Genomic DNA, 7,823 nt, shown 5'->3' with positions numbered 1-7,823 from the left:
CATGGTTTCGGGCAGAGCCCAACTGTTTAGAGAGACTTTGGTCAAAGGTTTGGAAATGATTTTCTGTATACACTTGCCAAATACTTTCTAAGGTTCAAGTCTGCATTCTGCTATATGTCCAAATCAGTGAGAGAACAAAAGAGTAAGAAAGAGTGAGGGCGAGATGAATCCAGGAGCTTTTGCTGTGCACAGTGTAGCCCCCTGAAGCAAATGAATAAGACAAGTTCTTGCCAATTCACTTGCACACAAATAAAAAAAAAATCAGTGGTGGCAAACGCAAGACGTTGCTTTGGAGATGTGCCTCTTCCTTCTCAGCTAAAATCATCCAAAAACACAAGTGACCATCATTTTCTGCTGCTCACACATCTACCAATGTAACAAAAGAGAAGAAAACATAAAGAGTAGATTTTTTTTAAACTTTATCTTAAGAAAACTCTTTTCTAAAGGCAGCTTGTTACAAGTAAAATTGTATTTCAATCGTTATAAAAGAAAATAGTGCAACTTGCTGCAGAGAAGGAATAAACAGAATGAGAAAAACCAATTATTGAAGAATTCTTTCTCATTGGCGACATTTTGAAAATTAAAATTGCATTGCTCATTGTGTACTTATGGGAAACCATTAGCTGCTAAAGCTAAAAGGCGTTCTAGCTAGTTTTTAGGCATTTATGTAAAACTGTAACCCAACACTTACCAACAACACCCACAACACTTATGTGTGCTGATACATATTGACAAATGTGATGTAATTTTCTAGCATTCAAAAGATAAACACTGCACCTTTAATTCATTGGATTTTCTTGTATTGGCTCAGATGTTAGCAATGAGATAGTGTGTTGAACCAATATAAAGACAGAAGGCAAGCTTGACACAAATTCATGATAACTTTATGTGCCCAGATAGATTTGAGTCTCATAGCACACATATAAATGGCACTGTGGCAAAACATCAACCATACTTGAGCTGAATTTGTATCACATGCCACACTAAGCCATTTCCTCTTGCTGCAATACACTGATAGATAGCTCATCCCATCAATCAGTAAATCCCCTGATAGTAATTTCCTTGTTGTCTGATCCATCAAACTTTAAAGTCTCTCAGGGAGGTGTTCGCAAGGTGATAGCTGGAGGCAGAGAGAGCAGGACAAAGAAAAAAAGCATGGTAGTAGTTTAGAGTTTAGCACCATTTATATAGCCGTTTTCTTACAGCCTGTTTAAGACAGGACTGTTATGCTCATCTCTGTTACTGTAAAGTAGTAAAATGGAAAGGGGACTTTAAGGTGTTCCAGTACTGAACCAAGACAAAGCCAAGCAAGAGCCACCAAACCTCACAATACACCGTTGCTTTTGAAAGCAACACTTTTATTTGGTTGGTCTGAATTAGTAAAACCAAGCAATGAAGGAATAACTGTGAAGACACAACACATTTTCTTTGTTACTTTAATACATAATTTTTGTGTGAGAGAGGCACTTTGTGTGTGCACTGTGTATTTTTTTTTAAACCTATGTATTCTTCTCCTGTGCTCTTATTAATGGCACAATGTAATGAAAAACAGAGCAGTCTTCTTGCATACACATTTGTAGTGCTGTTTTTTTAAGCATCTAACTGTTCATGTCAGTTAATTATATCTGACAGGTTTAGTAACAACTTTTTAAAAGAATAATTTAGTCTCACATACAATAAGTAGTGTACAGATGATGTACCCCACATAAGCCAAAATGTCCCATTGGCCAGGAGCCAATGCTACCTTTGCTAGCAGGCGCTAATGTTCACAGTTTAATATTGTAACTTGTGGACCAAAAAGTATTCTGTAATGTCTGAACCAAGAAGTGGCTCAATTATTTTTCTGTCTGAGATTTAGAACTTAAGAAATACTTAGTATAATATGTACAAGAATAATACGTTTTTTTACTGTAAAAAATGAAAAAGGTTATAAAAAATAAAAATAAAAAAGGTTGTTAATACAATCCTACTACAAACTATTTAAAAGAGTTTACAAAATCATAATTTATTGATATCATGCAGTTTCATGCTTATGATATACAGAAATATGTCAAAATGCTCTGAACCAAACACAGAACACTGTGCCTTCCATTACTTCAGATTTGTCATATATCGTGTTAAACAATCCGTAACTGTTTATGTGACTAGCAACTGTAAAAATAACGTCACATAATTATGAAGTACTAATGTTGTCAAGGAGTTTTTAAAATGCATTAGTATCTCTCAGGCCCCACCTAACCAAGCTCGCTATGTACTGAAGACTATAAAGTGAGGGAGTAAGTGAACATTTCAGACACAGCATCTGTGTGTGTCTGTTTTATTCCAGGTGAAGTGAAGGCAGGTGCATGAGAGGTTTTGGTCCAGCTGCTCTATATTTTCCTGACACTATGAAAAACCTGGTCAGTCCTCAGCCAAATCGTAGATTCAGTTACCTTGTCAATCGCATTTTAGTCTGTGTAATCCTGTTAATAGAAGCTAAACCCAGTTCAAACTGATATCCCCTTGTGTTCCAGTTTCCTGGCCTGCCTCTTGTCATAGTCTCGGTTCAGACACACACCTTCAATGCTATCGCTCACAGCTTCATAAGGGATTGACTTTTTCTTGATGCCTCTCCATTTGGATTTGTAATATTAATAAAGATATAAGGTACTTATATGAGTATGCAAAGTCTTTTGATATGTTATGCATGATATAAAGTACAAAATATTTTTTTTCTGTCTTTGCAAAATGTTGCCATTTTCAATACAAAATCAAGGGATTGAAATAATTGCATTGTTAGTTCCATTTGCTGTATTGTAATCAGTTGATGCTGTAATATTGATTTCTCAATGAACCTTTGTTACCCTCAAAAATTGTGACCTTTTTTCTTCACTGTCTTCATAAAACAACTGCTGTGGTCTGTTTTTTCCACAGATGAAAAGACTTATGCATAGCAACCACACTGATGATCATAGAAGGAAACTACAGTGCAATGTACCATACAAGCACCATGCAGTCAAAATTTAATACAAGTTATATGGATCAACAAAATCGCCATTTCACTGTCAGCTCTGTGGTACAATAATATAGTGAATTGTATCAGCAACATTACATTACCTAAATATGGCAACTTCAACTGCTTGTGTTGTGATTGTAGAAGAAATCAGAAGAGAGTGGTAGGAGGGAGTTGGGGTGGGCAGAGGGCAATTTATTTTATGAGATTAGCTTATCTGTCCAGTTAATCTTAAAGATTATGTACAGCTAAAGCAATTAGGTTTTCAGCTGAATAAAATTAACCAGCAACTATTCTGATCATCATTTCATAAAAAGATTCCAATTTTCTAAAAATCTATTTTTATCTTGATTCATTATATGATATTTTTTTTTTACATGTTTTTGGATTATGGGACAAAAAGACGAAAGAGATATAGTCACAACAGACTCAAAGAAATTAATACTTTTACTAACTTTTACATCACACTGACATAATTACATGAGAAAATCTGAGAGAAACAAATCAATAAAAAAAGTAAATGTTGGTTATACCCTTAATTTACTTTTCTCCACTCTGTAGTGGACAATTAATGAGTTAAACATTTTGAGTCAATAAGCAGATATAATTTAAAGAACAAAATAATAGATATAATGATATACTGAAGAATATGTTGATTTTTGACAGACCTGTTATATAGCAAATCCTTTTTCATTTGCTGGAGTGCATTTAAGGAATAATTTTGATGCTGGAGTAACAGTCAAAACAGAAGCAGCTACATTGCACTGGCATCACTGCAAGACATCAACTAACACTTTGCAGCTGTGACCCAAATCTCCACAGCAACAACAGATGGCATTGTCACAAAGGTTCACAGGATGCAGACATATAAAAATTTAACATGTGCCAGTCAAGCAAGGACAGCCTCAACTTTCCAAGTGATGGAACATTTAGCTGTTTGTTACCATTATAAAAGATAACCCTGAAATTTAGATGCAGCAAGCTCCAGGTGATGGAGTTGTTTTGTAATAGTCCAAATGACAATTTCACAAAGGACAAATTGTTTTCTTTGTCTCTCCTTGTGCAGGGGGTCCTTCAACTTTCCTTTGGTCTGTTTATAATTTTAAGAGTCAAGATTTTTTTTTTTTTTTTTTTTTGACTAAATGTTCTACTGAATAGCAGTTTATCTCATCTTGAATAAGCGAAAGATGAGTATGACACAGCACATCTCATTATTTCAGGGCATCAAATATCATCTACAATGCCACAGCTGTTGGTCCTTCTGTTGTGACTATCATCAAAATACTGTGCTCCTGCTATCCTCCTCTGTTGTCTCCATTTTCATTGTTTACATGCTGGGAATCAGAAAGTTTTGTATGGTCTGAGTTCACTAATGCGCCTCCTCGCCTCCAGTTAAAGGTATAGTAGGCAGACAAGTATGTAAGCAACTACACCAACAATGGAGCTGGTTGTATATTTGAGGTGAGTTTGAAAAACAAGTATACTTCTTGCCTAAGGGCAGCACAAAAGATAATGAAGGATGTGCAAGGTGTTTTCTCTACAAAGGTTGTCAAAATTAGACAAAGTTTTGTCTGTTGTGTGAAAAAGTGTCTGTGTGTTTCTTAAAATATCAATAAAAGAAAGAATTCTTCATCTCCTCCTTGGCAACAATTTTAGAGTACACTGTGCTAAAGGACAAATGAGTAAAACAAGCTGGCAACCACACAGTCCACCTATTAGAATATGTCACAGAAATTAAAATGGTCTGAATTATATACGAAACAAACCTAAAAAAGACCAATCCAGTCAACTTGTGCTGAGCTTTTTAGGGGTAGCAATAAGGGACAAGTTTATGCAACATCAGGGGACAAAACTGTTAGGTCCGATTTAGACATTAAATATGTCATATGATAAAAATACTTTTAGAAGCTGGTGTTTGATAATGTGGTGAATGAAAAATTATTACTAGGTGTTGAACAGGCTTTACCAAACAAAACTCTTGATGCCTACTTGATGGCCACAGTAACTGCATAAACATATATTAAACTCCAAGCTAAGGTTTCTCTAGAGCACACAGATTCTGGTACAATATACAAATCCGTGTAGACTCCTTATCATCCTTAATAACAGTGTTTATTTTATTTCAACTTTCATTTAACCCCTGAAATATCCTGCATTAAGGTGGCTAAGATTGCATCTGCTGTTCCTAATGATTCACAGAACTGGCAGATTTTTTTCCTCCCCAAACACAAACACTTAGCCTCTTACAGCTTTTACTTCTCAGAAATGTGTCATCTGTATTCGTAAGTCTTTCGCCTGTATTCCACAGTCCACACAATGGGATTCAGTCTTTGTGTGAGTGACTCACTGTTCAACATTATGTAAAGTATACTGCTGGGCCTGGATCCATAAGCAGCAGCTATAAATTATAATTAGGGCATTTAGCTTGAATAAGTTGACTGACTTCATAAAAACAGTATTAATACTTTTATATTTCAATAAACAGAATAACACCATCCATCCATCCATCCATTATCTGCTGCTTATCCAGAGTTGGGTCGCGGGGGCAGCTGCCAGACTTCCCTCTATCCGGCCACATTCACCAGCTCATCTGAAAGGAATCCCGAGTCTTTCCCAGGCCAGCCGAGAGATGTAGTCTGTCCAGCGTGTCCTGGGTCTTCCTCTGGGGCCTCTTTCCGGTGGGACGTGCCCAGGACACTTCACCAAGGAGGAGTCCAGGAGGCATCCTAACCAGATGCCCGAGCCATCTTATCTGGCTCCTCTCGATATGGAGGAGCAGCAGCTCTACTCTGAGCCCCTCCCGGATCACCCAGCTCCTCACCTTATCTCTAAGGGAGAGCCCGGCCATCCTGCAGAGAAAACTCATTTCGGCCTCTTGTGTTCACTATCTTGTTCTTTCGGTCACTACCCACAGCTCGTGGCCATAGGTGACAGTAGGAACGTAGATCTACCTGTAAATCGAGAGCTTTGCCTTTTGGCTCAGCTCCTTCTTCACCATGACAGACTGATGCAGAGTCCACATCACTGCAGACGCCGCACCGATCTGTCTGTCGATCTCCCCTCCATCCTTCCCTCTCTCGCGAACAAGACCCCGAGATACGTGAACTCCTCTACTTGGGGCAGGACCCTATTGCAGACCCGGAGAGAGCACTCCACCCTTTTCCGGCTGAGGACTGTTACGACCCCACCTTGAAATCCAGGGGATAAAGGGGTTGGCAACAAAAACACACCAGATCAAACTTAAAGATATATACACACAGTTTTATTATAAACCCCAGGTTCTAATTTAAACAAAAACAAAACAACCAAAGGTGTCCACGGTTCGGAATATCTTGTCCGGTCACAAAAAAGAAAGAAATCTAATTAACTAAAGGTGTCCTCAATTGAGGTAACAATTAACAATAATTAACAATTACAAAATAAACAGTTCTCTTTACTTATTATCTTTAACAATCTTTACCAGTATATAAACCAAAATTCTTACTAAACAAACTTCAAGCTTCTTTTTGAAAACAAATCAAAAATCAATACCACAAAATAAATCAGAAAGCTATTTAAACTACAAACCAAAATACAGCTATAAAACGTACCAAAACCAAAAGCTACTCACAAACGATGAGAGCGAACAATCTCAATTTCATTTAAACACAAAGGAGTACTATAGGAAAAACTAAATGCTCTTACAAACAATCAATCAATCAATCAATCAAATCCAATCCAATCCAATCAAATCAAATCAAACCAAACCAAACCAACCAACCAACCAACCAACGCTCCACTAACAATCCCAGATGGCAAGCTGAGGGTCTAATGACCAGCTGCCCCAAATGTTGGTGCTTCCTTCCTTATAAAGGGCAGGTGTTCCATGGGTTGGCTTGTCTGGAGGGGAGTCGTCCAATCAGGGAGTCAGAAGAGCGGGGAGGCCTCTCAGGTCCACAGCCAACCGCAGAGTTGCAATCCCACAGGTGGCTTTGCATTTACACAGAACCCGGCCACAAGCCAGGGGATGTGACAAGGACCATGATCTCGGACTTGGAGGTGCTGATTCTCATCCCAGCAGCTTCACACTCGGCTGCGAATCGCTCCAGTGGGAGATAAAGATCACAGCCTGATGAAGCCAACAGAACCACATCATCCGCAAAGGGCAGAGATCCAATCCTGAGGCTATCAAACTGGATCCCCTCAACACCTCGGCTGCGCCTACATATGTATACCACTACAAACTAAAATACAAATTGTAATATTTCTTTGCTACAGCAAAGCTTGATACTATTTTCAAATTGTGCTTTGAACATAAAAGGAACTCTGACTAGAACCTACAGTAGATCTTGTATTATAAACATTTGCTTGAGCTTTGCTCTGTTTAGTTTTTTATTCATTTTAATTCAAAATATTAAAAAAAGAAGAAAAAATAGGCGTCCAAAGATGATTGACATGTTTGCCATCAGCTGCTGTGGCTGATGATGGTGATGATGATGATGATGATGATTATGGTTAGCTGCACTGCGTTCACATCACTGAGGTTCTCTTCTCAGTAGAAACCAGGAAGTCTGATTCATGCTACCCAGTTAGCAGAGAACTCGCTAGCTGTTTAAAGTTTGATGAAGGGATGATAACACATCGATAACTCGGTTAGTCACTCGGGGAGACAGAGCTTTTTCCGTGGTGGCTCCAAAACTTTGGAATGGACTTCCTCTCTCTGTGAGGTCTGCCAAAGATCTGAACAATTTTAAATGTGTTTTGAAAACTTACCTCTTTACTTTGGCTTTTAACCCTAGAGAGCAGGATCATTAGGCTAGGTCTTTTAATTTAATTACATTTTTATCTGTTA

General features: G+C 37.9%; 1 long non-coding RNA gene across 1 annotated transcript; it reads right to left on the bottom strand.

Moving 5' to 3' along the window:
• Positions 1–6,005: 6,005 nt before the first annotated feature.
• On the bottom strand, positions 6,006–6,979 carry LOC121643536. The gene is made up of 4 exons (XR_006011119.1): positions 6,753–6,979; positions 6,477–6,484; positions 6,093–6,097; positions 6,006–6,016 (listed from the first exon to the last, which is right to left on the bottom strand). It is a non-coding gene; the product is annotated as an uncharacterized LOC121643536 (long non-coding RNA).
• Between the last annotated feature and the right edge of the window lie 844 nt (positions 6,980–7,823).

The sequence above is a fragment of the Melanotaenia boesemani genome, chromosome 7 (assembly GCF_017639745.1).
Source record: "Melanotaenia boesemani isolate fMelBoe1 chromosome 7, fMelBoe1.pri, whole genome shotgun sequence".
In the NCBI taxonomy this organism is placed as follows: domain Eukaryota; kingdom Metazoa; phylum Chordata; class Actinopteri; order Atheriniformes; family Melanotaeniidae; genus Melanotaenia; species Melanotaenia boesemani.
This window is presented reverse-complemented; position numbering and strand designations above follow the sequence as displayed.